Below are 27,865 nucleotides of genomic sequence, written 5' to 3'. Positions count from 1 at the left end.
GGCACAATCTTGTCTCAATTCTTGTCTCAATTCTTGTCACAATTTTTGTCTCAATTCTTGTCTCAATTCTTGTCACAATTCTTGTCACAACTCTTGTCACAAATTTTGTCCCAATTCTTGTCTTAATTCTTGTCTCAATTCTTGTCACAATTTTTGTCTCAATCCTTATCACAATTTTTGTCTCAATTCTTGTCTCAATTCTTATCTCAATTCTTGTCTCAATTCTTGTGACAACTTTTGTCGCAATTTTTGTCCCAATTCTTGTCTCAATTCTTGTAACAGTTTTTGTCTCAATTCTTGTCACAATTCTTGTCTCAATTTTTGTCTCAATTCTTGTCTTAATTCTAGTCACAAGTCTTGTCACAATTCTTGTCTCAATTCTTGTCACAATTCATGTCACAATTTTTGTCTCAAATTTTTGTAACAATTTTTGTCTCAATTCTTGTCTCAATTCTTGTCTAAATTCTTGTCACAACTCTTGTCACAATTCTTGTCACAATTTTTGTCTCAATTCTCGTCTCAATTCTTGTCACAATTCTTGTCAGAATTTTTGTCAAAATTCTTGTCTCAATTCTTGTCACAACTCTTGTCACAATTCTTGTCACAATTTTTGTCTCAATTCTCGTCTCAATTCTTGTCACAATTCTTGTCAGAATTTTTGTCAAAATTCTTGTCACAATTCTTGTCACAATTTTTGTCTCAATTCTTGTCTCAATTCTTGTCACAACTCTTGTCACAACTCTTGTCACAAATTTTGTCCCAATTCTTGTCTCAATTCTTGTCACAATTTTTGTCTCAATTCTTGTCTCAATTCTTGTCACAGTTTTTGTCTCAATTCTTGTCACAATTTTTGTCTCAATTTTTGTCCTAAATTTTGTCCCAATTTTTGTCTCAATTCTTGTCTCAATTTTTGTCCCAATTTTTGTCTCAATTCTTATCTCAATTCTTGTCTCAATTCTTGTCACAACTTTTGTCACAAAGTTTGTCCCAATTCTTGTCTCAATTTTTGTTACAATTTTTGTCTCAATTCTTATCACAATTTTTGTTTCAATTCTTGTCTCAATTCTTGTCACAACTCTTGTCACAACTCTTGTCACAACTGTTGTCACAATTTTTGTCTCAATTCTTGTCTCAATTCTTGTCTCAATTCTTGTCTCAATTCTAGTCTCAATTCTTGTATCAATTCCTGTCTCAATTCTTGTCTCAATTCTTGTCTCAATTCTTGTCACAACTCTTGTCACAACTCTTGTCACAATTTTTGTCCCAATTCTTGTCTCAATTCTTGTCACAATTTGTCTCAATTCTTGTCTTAATTTTTGTTTCCAATCTTGTCTCAGTTTTTGTCTCATATCTCAAATATTGTTTTATATCCTGTCTCAAATCAATGTTGAAATCATGGCTTTACAAAATAAATAAATAAATTTACAAAAACTTCAGAAATATCTTCATTTGGAGAAACTGTAATTCAATTCAGCTCCTCATTTCCCAACGACCACTGTTCCGTATCGGATTCCCAAGATCTGTTGCTCTTGCGAAAGTACATAATTTCTGCCTTCCATCTGGGTTCTAGAACCCATCACAAGCCCAGTCGGCAACGTGAAGAACCACTTCTCTGCATACTTCTTCGGTGGAGATACACACCTATTTTATGCACATCTTCATCTTAACTGCCTGGGTGGTGTCCAAACTGTTTGCCATGCAAGGATGGTTTCCTTTTTCTTGGAAACCATTTTTTACTTCGTTTTTCCTTGGCACAGACACGGCAACACTTCCGAGCTCGCTGCATTTTCAGTATTTATCTCCTGGGTGTGTTGTGTACGGTGTGAAAGTGATTCTGTTCCGTGACCCGCCCGTCAAATCCGGGTGATCGCAAACCGGAAAGTGGAACCGGTTTACATGTTGAGCAAGATTTATCGATTTCGGTGGGTGATCTTGACAGGGATTTTGTTGGTTTAGTTGTGTAGAGGAAATGAATTTGAATTTTCGAAAATCAGCAAGCATTTTCGTTGAATTGTTCAACCATTCTAACGTGTCAAAGATGCACTTCACTCCTGCAAAATTTATGACCTCAAAAACTATGTGTGAAAATTATTCTAATAAAAAGCCACCCAATAAACCTCCGAAACAGTTTCAACACTCAACCTTCTTTGCACCCCCGGAGGACCTCTCTCGGGAGACGTGTTGCAAGGATAATAAAAATGTCCTCACGGAAAGAGAATGGTGGCGTGTGCTCTTGGCAAACGTCGCCACGTGCCTCGTCCCGGGAAGCCAAGTTATGACCTCGCATTCGCTGGGTCATGACGAATGGAGCACGTGACGGTAGTTTCTTAGACTTAATTTTCGCTGAAGAATATGGAGAAGACCTTGTTGAATATAAAAATATAAAATTAGCTCCAACATTTGAATATATTAAAATTATCAAACCAAAAAAAAACTGATACTTGAACAATTATTAAATTAAAATATTTGATTCAACATTAATAACGATTGCCTTTGCAAATTCTTGTCTCAATGCTTGTATCAATTTTGGTCTCAATTCTTGTCTCAAATCTTGTCTCAAATTTTGCTAAACTCTTATCTTAATTCTTGTCGCAATTCTTGTCTCAGCTCTTGTCCAAATTATTGCTCCGCTCTTGTCTCAATTGTTATCTAAATTTTTATATCAATTCTTGTCTCAAATCTTGTCTCAAATGTTGTCTCAAGTCTTGTCTCAAGTCTTGTCTCAAGTCTTGTCGCAAGCCTTGTCTCAAGTCTTGTCTCAAGTCTTGTCTCAAATCTTGTCTCAAATCTTGTCTCAACTCATGTCTCAAATCTTGTTTAAAATCTTGTATCAATTCTTGTCTCAATTCATGTCTTAAATCTTGTCTCAAATATTGTCTCAATTATTGTCCCCGTTCTTTTCTCAATTCATGTTTCAGTTTTTGTTTCAATTATTGTCTCAATTATTGTCTCAATTTTTGTCTCCGTTCTTGTCTCAATTCATGTTTCAATTTTTGTATCAATTCTTGTCTCAAATCTTGTCTCAAATTTTGTCTCAAATCTTGTCTCAAATCTTGTCTCAAATCTTGTTTCAATTCTTGTCTCATATCTTGTCTCAAATCTTGTCTCAAATCTGTGTGTGTGTGTGTGTGTGTGTGTGTGTGTGTGTGTGTGTGTGTGTGTGTGTGTGTGTGTGTGTGTGTGTGCAACCAAACGGGACCGCGCGGTCACTTCTTACAAATTGAGTTGTTTCCATGTATTTTTTTTTTTTAGATCTATATTCTATACATGCAAATAACTCGCATAGGCATTTGGAAGGTGTTAGCTCTGCCGAGTTTCGGTGACCCATTTCTACGCTGGCTAGTCGAGCGCGAGGTACTTCAGCTTTATCGACAAGCCCCGCCCTGAAGAACGTTTGCACCAATCGGGTTCAAACGTTATTTAGAACTTCCGAACCCTTGTAAAATGGACAAGGACCCAGCGCGTATATAGTTTGATAGTAACAGTATTCCTAATTCCAGTCATAGCTCACCTAGCCGTGATGGCCTAGTGGTTAGCATTTTTGCTTACCAATCCAAAGGACGGGGGATCAAGAGTTTCAAGATTAATATTTCCTATACTTTCTCGTTGGGAGCAGATAGGAATCGAACCCAGGACCATTCGCTTAGAAAGCGAACACCGTAACCAGTCAGCCACGGGCGCTCCTCTCAAATCTTGTCTCAAATCTTGTCTCAAATCTTGTCTCAAAATTCTGTCTAAAATCTGGACTCGAATCTTTTCTAAACTCTTTTCTCAATTCTTGTCTCAATTTTTGTCTCAATTCTTGTCTCAATTCCTTTATCATTTGATTTCTTGTCTCAAACCTTGTCACCTTGTTATTTTATTTATTTATTAATTGAAAGAAAAAAACTTGGGCCATACTCTGAGAAAGCTTATGACATTTCTTATCTTATAAACCTTTATATGTGACTTTTCAATGAGTATCAGTATTTTTTGACTTACGAAATTTATTTTATTCATAGGCCAACGCAAATTTTATTTAATTATTTTTTGTCACTATACCTTTAAACTCCCTCTTCCCAAAAATAAGGCGGCAACAGAACTTATTGATTGAAAATAAATAAATACAAATGGAAAACAACTGATTGTAAGTTATACATAAATTCTACGAATTTCGACTTTGAAAGTAACATTTCTTTTACAATTTATGAAGAATTTTCTAATACTTTAAGTTTAAATATGAAAATAGGAATTAATTTTATTAAATTGGCGTCAATCATCATAAACTTTGGATAACGTTTTAGCTTGCGTAATTTGAAAGACGTTTTACTTTGAAAATTAAAATTAGACTTGGAATTATAAAATTGCCCAACCTTCTCAACGCCAGTTACGGTCAATGAACAAAATATATTTGAAATGACAAAGAAAATATTGATCGAATTTTAAATAAAACGTATGATTTTTTGATCCTTTTATGTAGTTTTGCTAAATATTAAACAACATTTTATAATCATTTTTAATGTTCTGAGGATGATGAAAATTGAGTAATTTTTTGAGAGGAGAACGAAAAAAAATTGAAATAGACTGTTAACAAATTGAATTGTGTGTTTATGACATTTTAATCGATGGTGAAGATTTTAAATTTATTAATAATTTTAAATTCTAAGCTTGATGAAACACCAAACAATTGTCTTGACAATAATAATTAATAGTTCATAATTAATTTCATAAATTGAATTTAAATAAATATTGAATGAGATTTCTTCACTAAAAACACCATCAAAATCTTATTATAAAATTACTGATTCATTGCGAACACGGGTTTTATCTGATTTTAACGAAAAAAATGTTCAAACATTTTAACATTTTAATTTAAAAAAAAGTATAAAATTTTGTAATACACTAGGCTAGTTGCTTTGCAATCATTAGCTTTATTTAAAAAAAAAAGTTTCAAAAATGATTTCTGATTTTTTATGCGATATTGTACATCGAAAATTCACAAAAAATCAGAAGATTTTAGAATAAACCCATTTTTTGCATCTAGTTTTGCATTTAGTTTCGTTCAATTTATAGAACTCATTTGAGTGCTAAAAACAGAAATATTCAGCATTTGTATCGAAAAGTATCGGATTCACTTATTTTTGGCAAAGAGAAGCAGGCCATTTTGTCAGTTGAGAATGACAAGAAAGATTAGTATTTTTACAACTGAGTGACAAAATAGTAGTTTCTGCTAAAAGTTGCAAAAAGAAGATTTTTTTAGTACGAGTCGTTCATTTATTCAACAAAGTTCACCGATAACTTAGACCATTCACCTTCCCAAAATCCATCCTACTCCAAGCGAAACTCACTTTGGGACACGGTGGAGAATTTCCCTTATCCCCTTAAAAAAGATATGCATCAACACTTCCCGTCTTCCAAAATTCCATTCCTTGTCCCTGGAGCGCGGTGGAGATAAGAATAGCCTCTTTTTTAAAATTGCTGTTATTTTTCCAAAAAAACTGCTTTTTTGCCACTATGTTGTCTTTGAAATGTAATCTTCACTGCAAAACAACACTATCCTTATAAAAATATTCCCCACTAATTCCCAGCTATCACTGACTGGTATTTTCTCTTCCAAAACCGCATAAAATCCACCCCCTTTCCCTTCCCTGCTCGTTAAACTAAAGACGAGGTTGATGGTGTCCAATTTCTTCCAGCATTTTATCTCTGCTCGCCGTCGTCGTCGTCGTACAACAAACTTCAAGAATGAAATTGTTCTCTACTTCTCCTCCTCTCCACCACTGCCACCTACCGGCGAACAAAAGGCACCGCCCGACATCGTGCGAACATGTGTTTGTTTTGACGGTCGTCCTTCCCGTTAACCAGGAAGCAAGCAGCAGGAAGGATCATCCTAAGCAGGAAGAGGCAAGCACAAAAAAGAAGAAGAATGGGAGCTTTTTTTCCGAGGAAAGCTTTTTCCTTCGCGCGCTCTCTTATCTTTTATTTGTGCATATCCTGCTTCGGGGCAGGAAGCGATAGAGTTTCTGACATGGAAAAAAGTAGGGGGAAAAAAAGTAAAAAGAAGAAGAAATCAAGAAATGATATAAATAAATAACAAGCATTCCTGTTGATTCCTTCCGGTTCCGGTTTAAACGAGCAAATAAAAGAACGGAACGAAACGGTTGAATGTGTGTGTGCGAGTCTGTGTGAGTGTGTGTTGGTTCGGCTTGGCATGGCTTGCTTGGTTTCGCGCGGGGAAAAAGAATTTCAACTTCTGAGGAAAAAAAGAAAAAAGGGAAGAAGAGCTTTTGCCAGGGTGGAAAACCCGGAGTGTGGAATATTTTATTATTCCTGGTTGCAAATAAATGTGATTCTCGTCGTGCTTCGCCAGTGGCGTTTTCGAGTGGAAATTGAAGGTGGGGGAGGTGGAAGTACTTCATTGCCACAGTGTGGTGGTGCAGATAGGAGCTACCTTTCGGGGGAGCGGCTTTGATTTATTCCTTTTCATCTTTGGTGTGGTGGATGGTTTTGGTGTGTACTTTCACCTTAATGAGTGGTTTGCGCGATGTGTTCTGGATATTTTATTTAAAGTGTGGCGTGGCTGGCTGGCTGGCTTTGTGGTTGATACACCTCCGCTGTGTACACGTGCAACATTAAGGGAAAGGTGAAATATGGGTCGTTAAATGTGATTTTTCATGCGAGATAGCTCAATGTGGCTTTTGATTCGGCTTTGGTATATGTTTTGGAGGACGTTTAATATGAGAGTTAAATTTTTCAAATGCTCAGTAAACTTTGAAGATCTTTTATGCAATAATCACAAAAAATATTTTTTACAGAGCAATGATAATTTCAAGTAGAGCAATTAAACATTTTGAGCTTCCTTTATGGAACTACCTAATTTTTCTGGATAATTCTCGCTTATTCTTTCAAATGGTCTTGTATGCATAGCGCGTCATTTGTTTTGAAAATGTAATCTAGAATTATCTATGTTTTCGCAAATTGACTTGGCATGTTTTGATATGATCATTTTAATTCAGCTAGGAAAAACTAAAAACACCTATTTTTAAAATTTTCAAATGTTTGAGTTGATTCTTAAAATTTGTAGTTATTATTTTATAGAAAAGAGCACATTTCTTTAACTTGAAAATTTAACCGATAACTTCCGAAATATCGCGAGTTGAAAATAAGGGCTTATTAGGTGACACTGAAAAAATCTCACTTTTTACAAAATCAGCAGCCGAATTAGCAAAGTAAAACAATATTAGATATATAATCAACCTTCAGAGAATTTTTTGAAGCTTTTCCTTTACGATGTTTTTTTAAAATAAATTGCAAAAAACTGAGCATTTTTCGAAAAAAAATCACAATTAAATGCCTGTAACATGAAATCGGTGCGCATTATCAATATGAGCAGTTCTCTAGGATTTCGGTCATTCGATTTTTTTTGTATTTTTTAATCCGACTGAAACTTTTTTGGTGCCTTCGGTATGCCCAAAGAAGCCATTTTGCATCATTAGTTTGTCCATATAATTTTCCATACAAATTTGGCAGCTGTCCATACAAAAATGATATGTGAAAATTCAAAAATCTGTATCTTTTGAAGGAATTTTTTGATCGATTTGGTGTCTTCGGCAAAGTTGTTGGTATGGATACGGACTACACTGGAAAAAAATGATACACGGTAAAAAAAAATTGGTGATTTTTTTAATTAACTTTTTATCACTAAAACTTGATTTGCAAAAAAACACTATTTTTAATTTTTTTATTTTTTGATATGTTTTAGAGGACATAAAATGCCAACTTTTCAGAAATTTTCAGGTTGTGCAAAAAATCATTGACCGAGTTATGAATTTTTTAATCAATACTGATTTTTTCAAAAAATCGAAATATTGGTCGAAATTTTTTTTCAACTTCATTTTTCGATGTAAAATTGAATTTGCAATCAAAAAGTACTTTAGTGAAATTTTGATAAAGTGCACCGTTTTCAAGTTATAGCCATTTTTATGTAACTTTTTTCGAAATAGTCGCAGTTTTTCATTTTTTTTAATTAGTGCACATGTTTGCCCACTTTTGAAAAAAATATTTTTGAAAAGCTGAGAAAATTCTCTATATTTTGCTTCTTCAGACTTTGTTGATACGACCTTTAGTTGCTGAGATATTGCAATGCAAAGGTTTAAAAACAGGAAAATTGATGTTTTCTAAGTCTCACCCAAACAGCCCAACATTTTTCAATGTCGATATCTCAGCAACTAATGGTCCGATTTTCAATGTCAAAATATGAAACATTTGTGAAATTTTCCGATCTTTTCGAAAACAATATATTCAAAATTTTCAAATCAAGACTAACATTTCAAAAGGGCCAAACATTCAATATTACGCCCTTTTAAAATGTTAGTCTTGATTTGAAAATTTTGAAAATATTGTTTTCGAAAAGATCGGAAAATTTCACAAATGTTTCATATTTTGACATTGAAAATCGGACCATTAGTTGCTGAGATATCGACATTGAAAAATGTTGGGCTGTTTGGGTGAGACTTAGAAAACATCAATTTTCCTGTTTTTAAACCTTTGCATTGCAATATCTCAGCAACTAAAGGTCGTATCAACAAAGTCTGAAGAAGCAAAATATAGAGAATTTTCTCAGCTTTTCAAAAATATTTTTTTCAAAAGTGGGCAAACATGTGCACTAATTAAAAAAAATGAAAAACTGCGACTATTTCGAAAAAAGTTACATAAAAATGGCTATAACTTGAAAACGGTGCACTTTATCAAAATTTCACTAAAGTACTTTTTGATTGCAAATTCAATTTTACATCGAAAAATGAAGTTGAAAAAAAATTTCGACCAATATTTCGATTTTTTGAAAAAATCAGTATTGATTAAAAAATTCATAACTCGGTCAATGATTTTTTGCACAACCTGAAAATTTCTGAAAAGTTGGCATTTTATGTCCTCTAAAACATATCAAAAAATAAAAAAATTAAAAATAGTGTTTTTTTGCAAATCAAGTTTTAGTGATAAAAAGTTAATTAAAAAAATCACCAATTTTTTTTTACCGTGTATCATTTTTTTCCAGTGTAGTCCGTATCCATACCAACAACTTTGCCGAAGACACCAAATCGATCAAAAAATTCCTTCAAAAGATACAGATTTTTGAATTTTCACATATCATTTTTGTATGGACAGCTGCCAAATTTGTATGGAAAATTATATGGACAAACTAATGATGCAAAATGGCTTCTTTGGGCATACCGAAGGCACCAAAAAAGTTTCAGTCGGATTAAAAAATACAAAAATTAAAATTGAAGAAAAAAGACCGATTTCGTAGAGAATTGCTCATATATGGGTCGTTTCGCCTAAACTGTACACACACAAGTACAAATTCGAAATTGACTTTTTCTGATCAAGCTCAAATTTGGTGAAGCTATTGATACTTTGAAAACATGTAAGAATCCCGATTACGAACCAATTTGGACCACCCCTTCTTTTTTGGCACTGCTCCAAAGTTTTGCGATTTTCGCAATTTTTTTCAAAAAAAAAAAAAACTTCTGTTTTCAAATGGCCAGCTAACGTCATAATTCAAAATCCACTTAGTAGCATATCATTTTCGTTATAGCTGACAAAAAATCATGTAATAAGTTGGAAATGAAGAAATATCATCAGAATGTAGTATTAACAGTCAGTTTTAAGAAAATGCATGCAAAATATGTCTTTCCTAACAATTTTTCATCAGAATTTGATAATTAAAATGACTTGTTGTGCTTCGAATCCCGAACACTGATAAAAGCTGATTCGAAATCCGGACACTCGTTTTTGCTAATGAATCGCACAAATTTGGACTGAAATGTTATTGAATGGCATTTTTTAGGTCTCTAATAAGCTGTTAACATCAAAACAATCGAGATTTTATATAAAAATTTGCTAAAATTTAAGGAAATCAAAACCATAAATTTCTGCATTGCCTTCCCGGTGCTTCGGACGCCTATGAAATATTTCACGTGTAATGTTTCGCATTTTTGGTAATCTTATAATTTTATTATATTAAATTATATTAAATTGTTTTGACATTAACTACAGCGTTCAAATAAACTTTAAATGAAAGTTGATGTTAGAATTCATCAAATAACACAGTTTTGACATTCATAATGCGAACTTATACCCAAATAATTGATAAAACAAGATGAAGTGTCCGGGTTTCGAAGCGTCCGGGAATTCGAATCATGACGTTATATGAAACAAAAAATGACAGAGCAAAACTTGACGCTAATTTTAAAGGATAAGTGCATTTTGTGACTGCTAACATTGATTGAATTTTGAAGCATGTAAAAATGTGTTTTATTTATTTTGTTAGACTTTTTTTATTCAGATTTTCAATAAATAACCTTTTTATAAATTCAAATCTTCGATATCAGATTTTGCACTACCTCAAACACTATCACAAAAGATGCCTTTTTCAAGTCCATTAGGCTGGTTTAAATGTGAATTAATTTTTGTTTGTCTCTCAGCTGTGGTCAAAGTCATAGTTCTGTTCAAATTTAAAGCCTGACTTCACAAAAAATAGACGAAAAGTATCAAAAAATGCTTTAACATCACAGTTATGCTTCTATCATAAATTTGCAAAATATCAATTGATGATGAATTGATCATTGATGAATTTATGAATATATTTTTTTTCTCAGGCTCTTTCGTCTGTGGTCCCAATATTTAAAAAATTGCAAAAAGATTAAAAAAAATATTTTGGCAGTTTTTGGCGTAACGTAATTTATGGATTAAGCCTAACTATAGTGCATTGTTAGATGAATTATTTTTAAAGGTGATAAGTAAAATTTATGTAAAATTTAAAAAATATATATAAACAGATCAAATTAACTTTTCCTTTGTACTGATGTCCTGTCTGAAGAAGACAAGTTTTTTGTTAATTTCGGCAACCTGGGAATTTGCGTGCAGTTAAAATGCATTAAATTTATTGATTGAATTGAATAATTTTTTTGTTCACGAAAACATCAAAATACTTTTTTAGTGAACTGCTGAAAACATTAATTCTACTTCGAACAAAATGTCTGCTCAGTTTTGATAGCGCAAACTTCCAGCATAAAATTCTGGAAATCTTCCCTCCATCAGTTTTCTAGCGCTCCCAAGCGAGCATAATCCTCCAGCAGAAACTTCCCTCCTCCAATCCTCCAAATAGAGATAAAATTGGCAACATTTTACAAACTTTTCCGCCCAGATCGGCTCAGACCAGCAGGGCGAATTAGTCACAGTGTCAGAAACTGCCGACGCTCCGGATGTGCGTTTTTCCCGCATAACTCGTCGTCGCAGTCATTTCGTGTCTCTCTAAATGGTCCAAGAGATATTGCTGAGGAACGTGGAAAACCGGAGAACCTGTTTGTCATCTTTTACGTTTTTCGGGGAAATGTTTTTTTTTTCGCTCCAAAAAGAGACAATTCATTGCGAATTCTTACGTAAAGCAATCCAGATCTAAAATTAAAGTCTAGCTTAAATTGTTATCTTCCCCAAACCTCTCCAATTTTTGTCCCACTTTTCGCGCCAAAATAATTTCCTCCCAGGCAAGTTCAACCACTCCCCGCAGGGGGGTAGGAGGGTGGAAAATGAAAACGCTTAAAGTTTCAAAGCACGCACTCGGTTTTCTGCTCTCTGTTCCAGACGTTCTAGTCGAAAAAGAAGTACTTCCACCACGATAGTGAAATATTACTCCCGCCACGACGAAAGATGAGGGGCATTGTGTTCAAGTGGTGCGGCACCTTTAAATTTTCCCCGGAAAATTGCCACTCAAAACAGACAGACGCTTTCTTCCTTCTTTCCTTATTTGCTTGGGTGAGATGCGACTTTTGCGAAGCTTCAGTTCTAGAGATTTTCCAACCTGGAAAAGTGCGTTGTACACATTTCGGAGAAGTTGATGAGAGTTGATTGCGCGATGGGGAAAATAGAGTTGAAACTGGGTTGAAGGGAGAAGTAGACAGTGCGGGGTGTTTTCCCTTTAGCAAAGGAAGACAATTTAGTTGAGATTCTGCGAAATTTTAACTTGGGTGCACTCAAAAAGTAGTTTTGACGCTGGAATTTAATCTTCTAAGAAGTCGAGCTTTGTTGAAATAGTTGGAATTTAAATGGGTTCACATTTTTGAAAACTGAATTTCTTTTAAGGATAATATATTTAATATATTATTCAAATGTTATGTTAGTAATCAGACTTTTTCAATCATTTTGATTTCTTGAGAACGGCTGATCACTAGGCTTAGTGATTTTTCACGCTCGAAAATTGCAAATTTCACGGAGACCTCAATTTCAGAACACCAAATTTCACGCAAATTTCGTGGAACGTGAAAAATGTTAAAATAACTTTGAAAATCACAGAAACAACTTTTTATGTTTCATTATATATTATTCTTCAATAAACAAAAAAAAATCACTAAATTTGAACGTGACACAAAAAAAATCTTTTAATTTTTTAAAAAGTATCCATCTGGTTTATAGACGGGCTCTATATATATTTTGAAACAGAATGTAGGGCACGCGTATACTCATTTACTGAACTGCATTTTTAATATTCGACTGAAAAAAAAAAACGAAACTATTGGCACTACGCCCCCCGGGGCATGGCCTTCCTCTAACGTGGGATTTCTGCTCCAGCGCCTCTGACGAGACAGGAGAAACCGGGACCGACGTTTTACTTCACCATCCGATAGAAGCTCAGTGGATAAGGCGGGAATCGAACCCGCGTCTCATAGCATCATCGGGATCGGCAGCCGAAGCCGCTACCCCTGCGCCACGAGACCCTCGACCATATTCGACTAATAAAGCTAAAAAGTTTTCGCTTATTTGTTTCTGTGATATCATTTTATATTTTATTAAATTTCATATCATAGCAAGATTTAACAATCTTGTCCAGCCAAAATGAGTAAAATAAATTGAATTTTCTGAGACATTTAGCCCATTAAACATATTTTAAAAGTTTTTAGCTCATTTTTCAAAAACTATGTTTGAAATCAATTTTGCAAAAATGATATATTTTTTAAACAAAATCGAAATTTTTATTTTAAGTGAGAAAAGAAAACAAAACAAGTAGTATTTTTTAACTTTCACGGGAATCATCCACCCAAATAAACAAATATCGTTAAACTTAAACAGGACTCAGAAAAAATTTAAATGTTTTAATATGTGATTTCAAAGATAAAAAATACTCTGAATAAACAAAGTTTGATTCTTTTAATCTTTTCGAAATTATACCTTTCAAAAAAAAAGCAGTAATTTTTGTATTACAGTGAATAAAAATATAACTAAATTTAGTTAGTTTCTAAAAAAAAAACTAAAAAATCTGAACATTTCTTCAAATGGTTCATATCAACTTGACATACATATATATTCAAGTTTTTTAATTGAAAACTAATAAAATTTAATAATAGTCTTTATGGATGAAAAAAGTTGTTATTAAAAAAAATATTTGAGAGAATTGATAAAATTTTAGAATTTCACGCCCTCCACGAAATCGACAAAAATCACTAACCCTATATTAGTAATTAAACCAGGGTATTCACTCGCTTGATTCTACAGTAGTTCATAAAATTATTTTTATTCCTATTTGAGTTTGATAAATTATTTTGAGAAAAATCGTTATATTTTCAAACAAACATAAAAATTTCACGGGATTTCACGGAAAAATCCAAATTTTGCGGATTTCACGCTGTCCGCGAAATCGTGAAATTTCACTAACCCTACTAATCACTATTCTGTCTTTGGTAGAGTTGTAGGAATTGAAATAAGAATGAAGTACTACATTTGAGGGTAAATATCAACAGATTTCTTTTGCAAAAATTTCTTTTTACTCCCTAGAATTAAAGAAACCCCATGACAAACGTCCAACTACAATCATCTACCGATTACACGCCCCCCTCGCAGCACCGTGATTCACGCTCACGCAGATCATCCGCCCACATTGCTTCCCAGTCTGAATCTCGGAAGCAACTCTGCCGTGAAACGTGTATTCCAATGGCACGTGATGCCCTCCGGAGTGCAATCGATTCCATCGCCGTTTGTTCCGACGTTCCGAACCCGAAAGGGAACGGAAAAAAGTTACCAACAAAATATCTCCCGGCAGAATGCTTCCTTATTCTTTTCCCGTCCGTCCTGAAGTCGTGCATCTTTGGCCATTGATTTCTGTCCCCGGGAACACAAAAAAACACTGCAAGAAGCATTAGACGTCGACGACGCGACGGGGTGAAATCGAGCACGCACGCACGACTCTTCCGGTCCAGGACCCCAACATCGAGACACAAGGTGGCTGGAGATAAAGCCCAACCCTCCTGGCGTTCCGATTGTTGCTGTTGCTGCTGCTCGTTTGTTTCCCTCCCGGCCCGGGGAGCCAACTTCCGGAAGCGACAAGACAAGATTCGATATTAATTGAAAACGTGCCTGCTGCAATTTTGCCATCCCCCGCTTCTGCTGTATGGATATGGGCTCATGCAGAGAGACAGGGTGGTGTTTTGGGCGGCGGGATTTGTGACTGTTTGGCATTCACCGTCATGGGACACGTGTTTTCGTACACGGGAAGGCTGGATATGACAGATTTTTGGGCAAAAACGATGAACATGACGTTAAAATGTAATCTGTAGCAAGTAAGAACGGATATCTTGAAAAGTAGCTGTCAGCCATCTATTGTTGGCTAGCAGAAATGACCAAAATCGCCTTAAGATATGCAATGAGGGCGTGGGACGATCCTTGCAAAATTAAGAGCGAGTTTTTCACCGATGTGTAACAGGTCGTATCGAGTAGCTCCGATTTGGATGAAACTTTCAGCGTTTGTTTGTCTATACATGAGATGAACTCATGCCAAATATGAGCCCTCTACGACAAAGGGAAGTGGGGTAAAACGGGCTTTGAAGTTTAAGGTCCAAAAAACTTAAAAAATCTTAAAATAGCTCGCATTTCCGTAAAACTTCATCAATTCCAACTCTCTTAGATGCATTCAAAAGGTCTTTTGAAGCACTTCAAAATGTACCATAGACATCCAGGATTGGTTCGACTTTTTCTCTTAGCTTTTGCAAATTACTGTCAAAAATGGATTTTTTTAAAACCTTAATATCTTTTTGCAACAGCCTCCAACACCCGTACTCCCATAGGTCAAAAGATAGGTAATTAAATGGACTATAAGCCTACGGTGTTAACTTTTTGGCCAATCGCAGTTTTTCTCATGGTTTTTCGATTTTTCTAAAACAAACATTTTACAACGTTAGTTTTTGCCCTGAAGGCCACCATAGCGGCACTTTTTGGTCTCAATTTTGTCATATTCGGAATCCTCGGACAATTTCACGTAAGTTAGAAGTATTGATGTTGTAAATTTGATTGGAAAAATTGCCATTTAGAATGAATTAAAATATTTTTTAACAATTTGTTGGATTAGGGGTAAAACAGGTTTTCGCCTACTTGATAAAGCATTTGACGTATTGATCACAGGGTAAATAAGATCTATTTCTTTTTTCAAAAATGTTTTATTTAATTATTTTTTAAATCAAATTTACAACTCCAATACTTCTAACTTACGTGAAATTGTCCGAGGATTCCGAATATGACAAAATTGAGACCAAAAAGTGCCGCTATGGCGGCTTATAGGGCAAAAACTAACGTTGTAAAATGTTTGTTCAAGAAAAATCGAAAAACCATGAGAAAAACTGCGATTGGCCAAAAAGTTAACACCGTAGGCTTATAGTCCATTTAATTACCTATCTTTTGACCTATGGGAGTACGGGTGTTGGAGGCTGTTGCAAAAAGATATTAAGGTTTTAAAAAAATCCATTTTTGACAGTAATTTGCAAAAGCTAAGAGAAAAAGTCGAACCAATCCTGGATGTCTATGGTACATTTTGAAGTGCTTCAAAAGACCTTTTGAATGCATCTAAGAGAGTTGGAATTGATGAAGTTTTACGGAAATGCGAGCAATTTTAAGATTTTTTAAGTTTTTTGGACCTTAAACTTCAAAGCCCGTTTTACCCCACTTCCCTTTGTCGTAGAGGGCTCATATTTGGCATGAGTTCATCTCATGTATAGACAAACAAACGCTGAAAGTTTCATCCAAATCGGAGCACATCGATACGACCTCTAGAACAAACCGAGCAATATTTACAAATACTGCCTCTTGAATTGAATTTTGAATGGAAAAAAGCTACTTTGGTATGAAAATCATTTGTGGGTGATGCTTGAACGAAGATTGATTAACCATAGCAATCAAACTTAAAAAAAATATGTTTATTATGCCATTAATAAACAACGAACATTTTTTTTTATTTTTTTGTCTTGGGTGTTGATAATCTTAAGGCAATGTTAACCTTCTTGGTCATTCGCTGCCTGCCAACTGGGGCAAATCGTGACTACAGTCTGAATAGGGACAGTAGTAATTGAAGTCAATTTGTTGCCCTGGAACTACACTAACCGAAAGGTTTAAAATACCGATCAATATCATTGCTAAAAACGCTGTCCCAATTCTTTCCATGTGTCCCGATTTGCCCCAGATGACGGTACCAACTCTTTGTTGTAATGAATCATGTCATTTTTCGCAAGGAGTTTTACAACAATACTCATTATGTCAGAAAATTCTATATTTTAAGATCTACAAGGCAAAATTGTTTTGAACAACTATTCGATAAATAAGTTTGAATAAAATAAATTCGATGCTTTTTAAAATAAGACTGGTAGTCCGATTTTATTTAATGTTTTAGTCCTACAACTCGGATCGTGTTAATAATAATCAAATCAAATTATCTAAACTTTTAAACAACCTTTATAATAATCATGCTATACAGTTAAAAACTGTGTAATTTAGGAAGTTGTAAAATTTGTACTTGTAATATTACTTCAATTCATGACTGAAAAAAATGGCAAAATACTAAAATATTGATGAATTTACATATTTCCCAGATGTAACATTATCATGGTTTTTTACTGTGTACTGTAACAAATTTGCAAAACAACTAAGAATTAAAACATCTCTTTTCATATAGTTTTAGGTCTTTTCTGATCTATTATCCAAAAACTTATGAGTTTTTAGGAGATAAGATTGCCTGGTTTTATTAAATAGACATAAATAAACTTCATTCAATGTAGTCTAAATAATTGATGACCATTTTTATAAGATTTCATATTAAAAAACATATTTTTTAGCAAAACATATTTTGTTTGCCCCTAAAATTTTGAAGAAATTTGGGAGGAAAAGGACGAAAACTTAAAATAAAATTTACATTGGCATTTTAGAAAAATCCTTACAAATTGACAAGAATTTATGAAACCAAAAATTGCGCATTTATCATATTTGAAGGAATAAGCAAATATTGCAAAAATATTATAAAAAAGTAATAATTTATTTGAGCAAATAGAAAATATAGGATTTTTGTTTAAATAAGTGTGCTTCTCATAAATATACAAACAAACTCTTATTTAATAGAATTGGAAACGTCACAAACAAAACAGTAAAACAAACAAACAAAAAATCACATGTTCGAAGTCTGACGTGGTCTCATAAAACAAAAAAAAAATGCTCGTATTGAAAAAAAAATAAAATTATTAAAAAAATATTTCGAAATGTAAAGGATTTTTCCACAGTAACATTATTTCACAAAAATAAAAACACCATATGTTTGAAGAAAGGCTCATATCCCGGGCAGACGGTAATAACAAAATTCATGCCATTTTAATAACAAATACTGTTAAAATAACAAAAAGTGTTATGGAATCTTCTTGAAAAATCCATTTTTGCATAAGGGTGTAATAACAGTTTATGTTATTAAAACAAAATTTGTTATTGGTCAGTTATTGATTGACATTGTTATGGAAGAATATCTCCAAGTGTTATTGGGATGATCGGATTAGTTGTTAAAATAACAAAAATTAATAACAAACCCGAGCAGACGGAAATAACTTGAGAATAACATTTTTTTGTTATTTGAAAATACTAGACCAATAACAGTTTATAATATTTATAACAGGATTTGTTATTCGTCGTTATGATTTTTTTGTTATTGGAATGTTATTGTAATAACAGACTAATAAAATTTTTAGAAATTCTTCGAACAAATCTTTGTTATTATTTTTTGTTATTTTAACAACTAATCCGATCATCCTAATAACAGTTGGAGTTATTCTTCCATAACAAAAAATGTTATTCCCAAGTTGTTTTGACTTTCAACCAATATCAGACCAATAACAAATTTTGATATGATAACATAAACTGTTATTAAGCTCTTATGCAAAAAAGGATTTTTCAAGAAGATTCCATAACACTTTCTGTTATTTTAACAGTATTTGTTATTGAAATGGCATGAATTTTGTTATTACCGTCTGCCCGGGAAGATTTGTTCGAAGAATAACTAAAAATGTTATTAGTCTGTTATTACAATAACAATCCAATAACAAAAAAACCATAACGACGAATAACAAATCTTGTTATAAATAACATAAAACGTTATTGGTCTTGTATTTTCCAATATCAAAAAATGTTATTCTCATGTTATTTCCGTCTGCTCGGGATGTTTTAAAGAAATAACAAGCTAACAATAATATTTGATAAATAGAATGGAAATTTTACAAATGATTTTTGAAGACACATATGTCCTCAAAAAAAAAAAAAAACGGTGGAAGAAAAGCTAACATTCGAAAGAAGAAAAAAAAACAAAAATTTGATGTGAGAAAAAAAAATCTGCTGTAATCGATAGAGTATTGAAAATCCATTATTCATGATTTTTAATGATTTTTCCGATGAATTTTCCTCGATGAAATATTCGGATTACGAAAATTGATTTATAGTCAAATCCAAAAGCAAATCCTTTAACTTTCTTTAGTAAGAAAGGCACAAAGTTTAAAATAATTGATAAATATGCTTTAAATCAGACTATTTTACATAAAACAGTTTGTAAAACTGTTGCAGCACAAGTTTGAAAAAAAATATTTTGTTAGAAAAAATAAACAGTTCATGAACAAAACGAAATAAGATTTGTTTGTCACTGGAATATGCATTTTTACCACTTTTGTCCTTTTGAACGCTAGTTCATTTGATTTTGACCTTTTATCCTTCGACCTTATGTCGCATGTCTCTTGAAATGTGCTCTTATTTTGACAAGAGTTTTGGCAAGATATATGATTTTCATCATATTTCTTCAAATGCCAGTTTTGCAATCTCTGTACCTTTTTGCAGAAGCATTTGTTTATCAAACTTTCTTTGATATAGTTTAAAGGACATTTATTTTCACGTTTTTAATAAAATATTAAATGTTAAATACAAAAAAATAGACTATCAAAACTTGGTTATCTTCTTTTTCGATTTCAAACACTTTGTAAAAAGCTAGAAATGCGAAAAAAAAATTTAAAATTTGAAGTTCAGACGGAAGAGAAGATCAAATTTTCTCATATAATTGAACACTATTCAAAACTACGTAAATAATTTCGTGCTATCGATACAGGTATGTTAAAATTAACAATTTTATTCAATGCATTTGTTTTTTATCTAGTGCATAATTCCTCATCTTTTATTATTTATGGTTACATTTATGCAATCCCCGATAACTAAATTAAACCTAGCATTAAATTCAACTTAGTTCCATTGCATTTCCAGTGCACCAAATTAAATTTCTACCAAACCCAACATCCTTTTCGTTTTCCACGTTTGAAAGATTTCAACATTTTTCCGCAGACTTTAAGAAGGGGGAGCGGAATCAATACCGGGTGGGTGGTGTTTACTGCTTCATTGTTATTACCAACGAACGTTTACGTCGTCTGGGTCTTAACCCTTGGGGTAAAGTCACAGCGTTTTCTGCACGAAAGTAGTTCTTGATATGCAACCTATGTTCGGTTGATTATATTTGTACTGTTTCAACTATTTCATCCCAGGTTGAATCGCGTGCCCAACTTTTGACTTCTCACCGGAGGGTGTTTTCCTTGGATTTCCTCCCCTCCCAAATTGGCGGTGGTGGGGTGAGTTTTTTCCGCTCGCGCGTTTTGAAAATCGGCGATAAGTAGAAAGAAAAACAGCCACCGGGGCCAAATGCTTAAATATTCTGGATTCGTTCTGCTGTGCTGTTCGAACGTTCGGTTATTTTTTGGTCGGGGGTTGGTCCATCATGTGTTCAATTCTTCTTCTTGGTCAGAGAGAGGAGTCGAGATCCGAAGCGCATGTTTATTGTTTAGTAAGGGTTGTTGGTTCCTCCGATTGCTGCCCTGAAGCAAGAAAGCTGGGACTATTAAAGTGGTACTTTTTAGCATTTAACGCCACATGCCACACCGAATAAAGGGATTGATGCTGGCCAATGTGTTGTGCATCCAGCGTGGACGACGGAACAGAACATAAAAGGGGTTTGTGATTATGGATGTGTTTAGTATGAATAAAGAATTTGTTTTATTTTTTTCGACAAATGTAAGTAAACATGGCAAAGTTGAAACGTTGTTGACTTTCCGGGAGGGACCTTGTTTGCTTAAGTTGTTGACTGGAGTTGTTGGCTTAATAGATGATTTGTTTTCTTTGAATACAATTATTTTACTTTGAATGTGGTCGTAACAAACGTTTTTGTCAAAAGCAAGTCACTTGATCCACTGATTAAAAAAAATCTATTATGATGACTATTTGGTTCAATAAAATCAGCATTTGATTTGTTCGCGAAAAAAATAATTTGAGGTTTTAAAGCATTTTTAGTATTTTATTCATTCTTTCCGATAAGAATATCCAAACTTTTTTTTTATATATAATTTTTCCTTATGGAATTGTACATCTACAGATGCCCTGGACACTACCCGCCGAGGGTGTTTAAGTCTCAAAACGTCTATAATTGTATTATGCATTTGAAAGATATAACAAAGAAAAAAAGACAAATGTTTTATGGTGAAAATTTTATTGGTTGAGTATTATCTTTTTTAAGGGATTTTAACTAAAAAATGTGTAAAATGTAAAATTCATCAGAGACTTATTAAATTTCACCAGTTCCTGATGATTGTTAAAAATTACTGATGAATGAGACTAAATTCATTTTTCTTCTAAGTTTATGATTTAAAACTACTCTAAAATTTCTCACAAAAATCAACAATTTAAAAAATGACGTTGATATTTTGCAATCAGAAATGTTTGAAAAATTTGAGTTGCCAAAAACGGGAAGGCACTGTATCTTTATTTGTAATGCTTTAGAAAAATTTTCAGGATTTAGAACATCTTCTTTTTCAAACAACAACAAATTTAATCGATTTATGCAAAAAAGATGTGTACTTTTTCTAAAGGCGTCAGTCGTTTAGCCAAAAAAAAAAAAACATTTCACCGGAAGTACATTTCGCCGAATGAAAAAAAAATCGACAGAAAACGATTTTTTAACACTTTCAGTAAGTTTTTGCATAATATAAACCGTAATTAGTTCTTTGAAAATTTGCTTTTTTTTAAATTTCTATGATTTTTTGCATTCTTTCCATCAAGAGCAGTTCCATGATTTATTGTTTGAAAGTCATGTCTATTTATTTCTTCAAGTTTTTGCATTCATCTGGATATAAGCTGTAATTTGTATTTTTTTTTTAATTTGTCGTGTGTTGTTAGTTCTTTTTAGGAAGCATATAGCATTTTATAAACAGTTATAGCATTTTATAAACATGAGTAGTTCTGAATTGTTTTTATGACTTTGTGTTTATTTTTAATATAAGAAGTTTCTTGAAAACGAATGAGAATGCTACAAAACACTTTTTTTCTTTATTTTTTTTTATCATGAGCAGTTTGTACAGAAAAACATTAACAATTATTATCTAATAATTCAAGGGTTATTCTTATTTAAAGAGATATTTTCATTTAATTTTGTAAGTTTTGTTTTTGTTTCGCACATGAAATCAAAGTTTTTTTTAGAAATAATTCTGTCAGCTTTTTTTTTCAAATGATTGGAAGATTCTCAATAAGATTGTTACAAATATTTTTTAAGATTTAGTTTTTGTCCCTCTCCTTTCAAATCAATTTTTTTTTCAAAAAACTTCAAAACTTAAATGTAAATTTAGCTGTTAACAATTTAAAATACATCAAGCGTTAACAATCATTTTTAACACTCCCCTCCCCTAACCCATAACCCTCGACCTAAAATATTTGTATCGACCTTAAACACCATTGGTGTTTTTATAAAAAAATACAACAAATGAGATAATTGTCAGCAATAAACTTTTAAACGGATTTGCATTTGCATTTGTGGTGAAAAAAGACAACAATGTTGCTTAAAATCGGAAACATTCGTAATTTTCAAGGAAATCTGCTTAACATTCATTTAAAAGAAAATTAAATATAAATCAACTAGCCTAACCCCGACAAACTTCGTCTTGTCATTTTTTTCCCTTCTTGACGTTTTTAGCCTCCTGTGATCAAAATTTGATTTTACGCAACTTTTCCCATACAATCTGCAGATCTTCCGGAATCGGTTCCGGAGTGGCCAAAGTTGTCACTCTTTAGCGTAAGAACCTTCCTTGGACTTACACGAACCTAACGCAACAAAGAGCACCTCGATCCGACGCTCCGTATTGAACTGATTCGCGTTCGAACAAAACCGTTGAAATTTTTTATATATATAGATATAGTTGTATTATTCTCATATTATCGAATGTTTGACAGGTGAAGGATTTGATTTGCGATATTTAAACATTTGATTTTGCAAAACTTTCAAAAGGAACATGCTTGCCACTTTTCTACTAAACTGTTTATTACTTAGAACTTTGCAGTTCAAAATGTTTTTCAGAAACTGTAATCGAACGTCGAAGTGATGATATGCCAACACTATGGAAACACTTGCCCCTAATAGATTTGCAAACTATTTTAAAAGTAATAGTAACAAAAATAGTAATTTTATTTGGCAACTATATCCTGTTAGTTAGACTTTTTACCAGGGCAAGGACAATCTCTTTGTTATTACATTTGCTTCCATTTCCAGTTTTCTGTCAAAAAATTCTAGCATTTTCTTTTTATTAGTTAAATCAAAACACTTTATTTTTTGTTTTAATATTCAACAGGACTTTTTTTTAAATTCAATCTTAACAAAAATTTTATTCTTTATTCACTGACCATAGTGACCATAGTAGTACAAAACCTAAATCAGGTAGTGTTTCTCTTCACCCAGGACCATTTAAGGATTGTTATTAATCATTCATCACCCAGCACCAGCAGAGATAATCCCACCTTAATTTTTGCTACACAAACATTCACCGACGTGTGTCATCTCAGCGTTACACAATTACATTTACTTCGACTCTTCTTATTCCACACCAGCTAGTGCTTAAACATAACAGAACACAACTTACGGGATCATCACGGATCACTGCCTCGGCGTTTGCTGATGCCCTTTTTGCTTTCCCAGCAAAACCACCTCCAACAAACCAACAAACGAAGTAATTGAATCATCAAACGACGCACTTTCCACCAATTTCCACCAACATTCTGTGGTTTTCCCTCCGTCTCCTTCTCTTAGCTCTGCTGCTGCTGCATCACATCCGGAACAACACCTTCATCATCTTCTCCATCGCCACCCTTCGCTAAAACAACATTAATCATTCATTTCTTTCTGTCATCTGATAGCCACCGATTTGGGATCTCTCTCCCCTTCTCGATTCGCGCTGCATTTCCTCACTAAATTTTAGTAATTAAATTTGCACCACCCCCTGCTTTTTCCTGTTTCGAAATTACCCTCTTAATTCACAACCACAACCAGAAGAAGAGAACACACACACCGAAATTACCTCAACTCAATGGTTGAAATTTCCCTCCGTGCCCAAAATCCACCTTAAAGCTAACCTTAAAGCTGCTTCCACAATCGATTTTCGCCGCGGACGACCTCCGCTCTGCTTCGTTTGATTTTTGCCAACTTGGTCGATTCACACAACCTTTGTCAACTCTGTTTGTCTGTGTCAATTACAACACCGTTTCGTTTTTCTCCAGTGAGTTTTTCTTTATACTTTATTTTATTTTGGTTTTCTCAAATTTCCTCACATCCACAATATTTTTTTTTCTTTGCGGACACTTTCCGACGCCCACTCACGACGCCGCCGACAAAGTCGACGCGACGCTGATCGTCATAATTCCAAGCGACGACGGGCCGCCGATCAAGATCATCATTTTCGCAGCGAAGCGAAATATTCTTGGCACACTTGGATCTCGCCCTCAAAACATTCCTCTATCACGAAAAGTCGACGAAACAACACGACGACGGCGACGAAAACAGCTGACAGTTGGTGCTGCTGCTGCTGCGGCGACGACGACGACGCGACGCGTTCCTTCGAATATCCGCCAAAGACTGAGTACGTGAACGGGAAGATTGATAATTTTGATTTTTCATCGTGCCCCGGTTGATTCACCAACACACTCACACGCGGGGGAAAGAGAGATTCACTCACACACTTGCGTGGAAAAGCGTGACACCGGGCACGAGTGTCGGGCTCGTCCTGCCGATTTGGCCCTTTGCGAATGTCGACTCCACGCCGACGGCGGAGCGTTCCGTGACAGCTGCTCGAAAAGAGAGAGGAAAACAACGCGCGCGTTGTAACAGCTGCCAGCGCGATCCTTAATCAGCTCATCTCGCACTCTCTCGCTCTCTCTTTTCAACGTTATCCTCTCTCGAGCACGAGCCGAACCCGAAATCGCTGGGAAAATCTTTCCCAACCAAGGAAAACAACCCCTCGATCTAGACGGCACCTTAAACCGCACGATTTCACCTTAACTCAAGCAACTTCACCTTAATCCAAGTTCTAGTCGATCAACCCACTCACTTGCACACTAACACTCGACCTCGGACGTCGACGGCATCGCAAACCGGACCGGACCGCGACGACATGCCGTCCGTACGGGTTAGAAAGTTCCTCCAATCTAAGGAGGCCACCACCGCGAAAGGATTGCTCGAACTGCTCGAATCCGTTCGGAAAAGCCTCTCTCATTTGAGAGCAAGGATCAGAGAGCGAGCGAGCGACCGAGCGCGCTCACCAACACAAACTCGCGAGCGAGTTAGGGGATGAAAACACACATTCCAAGGAGGAGGCCGTGGAAAACAACACAACAATCAACCCCCGGCAAGCCGCCGGGAAAGCCGTCGTCGTAGTAAGCGTCGTTCGAGGGGCCACCGCTTGTGCAACACAAGAGAAGAGAAGAGAGGGAGCACGTGCGCGACGCGCAGCGTTGTAGCATAACAAGTGTGCGACGAAGCTGGTGTGACATTTTACTGGTAGGGTGGAGAAGTGTTGCAACGTGGTGGAGGAGGGGAAAAGACAGTTGCAAGAAGGGATGGAAATTACTTTCGAGCAGTTTGTTTGCGATGATTTGAGGGCACCTGTTGATTTGGAATGAAAATTTTAATAAAAGAAATGGAATAAAATAATCAAATTCGATCGATTGGAAATCGATCCCAAGATCTTTGACATATTTAATCTACAGTCATGCCTCGGTTTAGCACCGCTGAGGCACAGAGCTTATGGGATTATAGGCTATATAAGATGGCTATAATCCTATGAAAAATCATCCAAACTTCAAAAAATTATGGTGTTTGGGCTTGTTTAAAAATGTTTTGAATTTTTATAAAATTCCTATGAACAACACCGCAAAAATTTTATTTTTCGAAAAAAATATTTTTTTTGTCAATACTTAGATATTTTGGAAACTAATGATGGCAAAACAACTGGACAGGTGTAGAATGCATTTTAAAACACTTTTTTCATTATAAAGTTAAAAACATGGCTCGTAATTTAATTTTTTATACTTTTTTATTTTTTTGCCCCCCCCCCCTCGACTTTGGTCAGAGTAGAGGGACATAAACTTCAAAAAATATTTGCAACGGCCTTAGTATAAAATAATTGGGATTTTTCAAACATTTCGATGGCCTTTTTTTTGTAAATGCTCGAAATTTCACAGAACAACGTACTTTTGAAAAAAAAACTCAAAATTTCAATTTTTATTATATGGGTATTTTATAATCGGATTTTTGTTTGTAAAATACTGAAATTTTTAGTATTTTTTAATACGTAGTTTTGTGAACATTTTGAGTGTTTTGAAAAATTTGTATTATTAATTTTGAAATGTATGAAAAATCCCATTCATTTGATACCAATATTGTAAAAAACCGATTTTTTAAAGTATTTTTTAGAAAAAACATAGTTTTGTGAAAAATTTTAGTAGTTCACAAAAAATATTACAGTCCAGACTCGATTATTTGAAGGTTCGAATGGGACTTCGGATAATCGAATCACAAACATTTTTTTTTCGTTTTTTTTTCTTTTATTGTTTTAAACATCAAATTCGAGTTCTGCGACCCCATTTTAGAAAAATTCGAATAGTCGATTGCCTATTAAATGATAAAATGCATTTTTTTAATGTTTCACCACCACCATTTTGGCCGTCATCTTGGATTTAAATCATTTAAATCACTAGCGTAGTTTATGGGTCATATCTAAGCTCTACAATACAAAAATATACAACGAACAAAATTTGTTTTCGTGATTCGATTATCCGAAGTGAAATTCTTCCGAGGCCTTTGGATAATCGAGTCTGGACTGTATCACTATCGAAACATTTAAAGAAAATCCCGATTATTTGATACTCATCTTGTAAAAAACTGAAATTTAAAGTATTTTTCCGAAAATACTTAGTTTTGTGAATATTTTGAGTATTTTCAAAAATGTGTGTTATGACTTTCGAAATGTATGAAATCCCGATCATTTAATACCCAAAAACAGAAATGATAATTTTTAGTGTTTTTCGATGAACACTGAACTTTCAAAATACAGGAAAAATACGTATTAAAAAAAATATGTAATTTTAATTGCAATTTTCACTTCGGATAATTGAATCTTCGGATACTCGAACCACAAGTTTTTTGTTTTTTTTCATTGGCATATTTAACTACGCTAAAAGTGATTAAGAATAATCCAAGATGGCGGCCTAAATTTTGTCGTGATTCGATTATTCGAAGTTTTATACAAACTTTCGGATAATCGAAACTTTGGATAATTGAAGGTTCGGATAATCGATTCTAGATTGCAGAGCCACTAAAACATTTTATAACAATTTTAATGTAATTACAATTTCGCAATCGAAAAGATTTTTTGACAAAGTAAACCGTTTTCAAAATAAGGGTCCGTAAAGTTTTTTTTTAAATTAATTAAAATAATAACTGAATAATTACAGTTTTTCGATTTTCAAAGTAGTTTTCATGACTGTCCCTTCCTGAAAATATGATTTTCGAGAGTTTTAAAAATTTCCAATACAAGTGTGTAAGAGACTTTGAACTATAATTTCGAAAGGGCCAAATATTCAATATAATGCACATTTGAAAAGTCAGTCTTGATTTATTTATTTTTAATATTTCCAACTACGGGTAGACTTCAATCCTAAGCTATGCAATTTTTTTTAAATATTTTGTTCGATCATAAGATTTAACATAAAAAATAATAATGTTTCATTTTTCAACTTTGAAAATTGGACCATTAGTTGCTAATATATATTGGCATTAGAAAATGGAGAGCTGATAAGATGAGACCTTGGATGAGACTTAAAAAACTTTAATATTCTTGTTTCTTTTTCTTTTATTCGTTGTATTTCAGCAACCAGAGGTCCAATCTTCAGTGTCTCCTGAGCATTTTTTTGGGAAAAAATCAGCTTCTCTTCTATTTTCAGGGGTGGACAAACATGGACAATATTTAAAAAAAATCGAATAACTGGAATTTTAAAAAAATTAAACTTTATCAAATTAATCAAATTTATCAAAAAATCCGTAAAGCAAAAAGGCTTCTTTGGTCATAAAGAAGGCCAATTCAAAAAATGTAAGTGAAATCCGGTTTTGGTGGAGAATTGCTCACATTTCAGTTTTTTTTTCCTCCATTACTTAACATAACAAATATTGAATAAATTCCGGTCTACTCAAAGATGCAAG

At 33.8% G+C, this 27,865-nt stretch overlaps 1 protein-coding gene across 2 annotated transcripts in view; it reads right to left on the bottom strand.

Moving 5' to 3' along the window:
- The window catches only part of LOC120412659 (CUGBP Elav-like family member 2), a 447,077-nt gene extending 422,344 nt beyond the window's left edge, over positions 1-24,733 (bottom strand). The window contains exon 1 of one of the 2 annotated variants that reach the window (XM_039573218.2): positions 23,746-24,733. The gene's annotated coding sequence lies outside the window, so the exon portion shown is untranslated. The remainder of the gene's footprint in view (positions 1-23,745) is intronic. The other variant, XM_039573219.2, reaches the window with a different exon arrangement.
- Positions 24,734-27,865: the final 3,132 nt, after the last annotated feature.

This window comes from Culex pipiens, chromosome 2 (assembly GCF_016801865.2).
Source record: "Culex pipiens pallens isolate TS chromosome 2, TS_CPP_V2, whole genome shotgun sequence".
Classification (NCBI taxonomy): domain Eukaryota; kingdom Metazoa; phylum Arthropoda; class Insecta; order Diptera; family Culicidae; genus Culex; species Culex pipiens.
The sequence above is the reverse complement of the archived record's forward strand: the minus strand, read 5'-3'. Positions and strand labels throughout refer to the sequence as shown.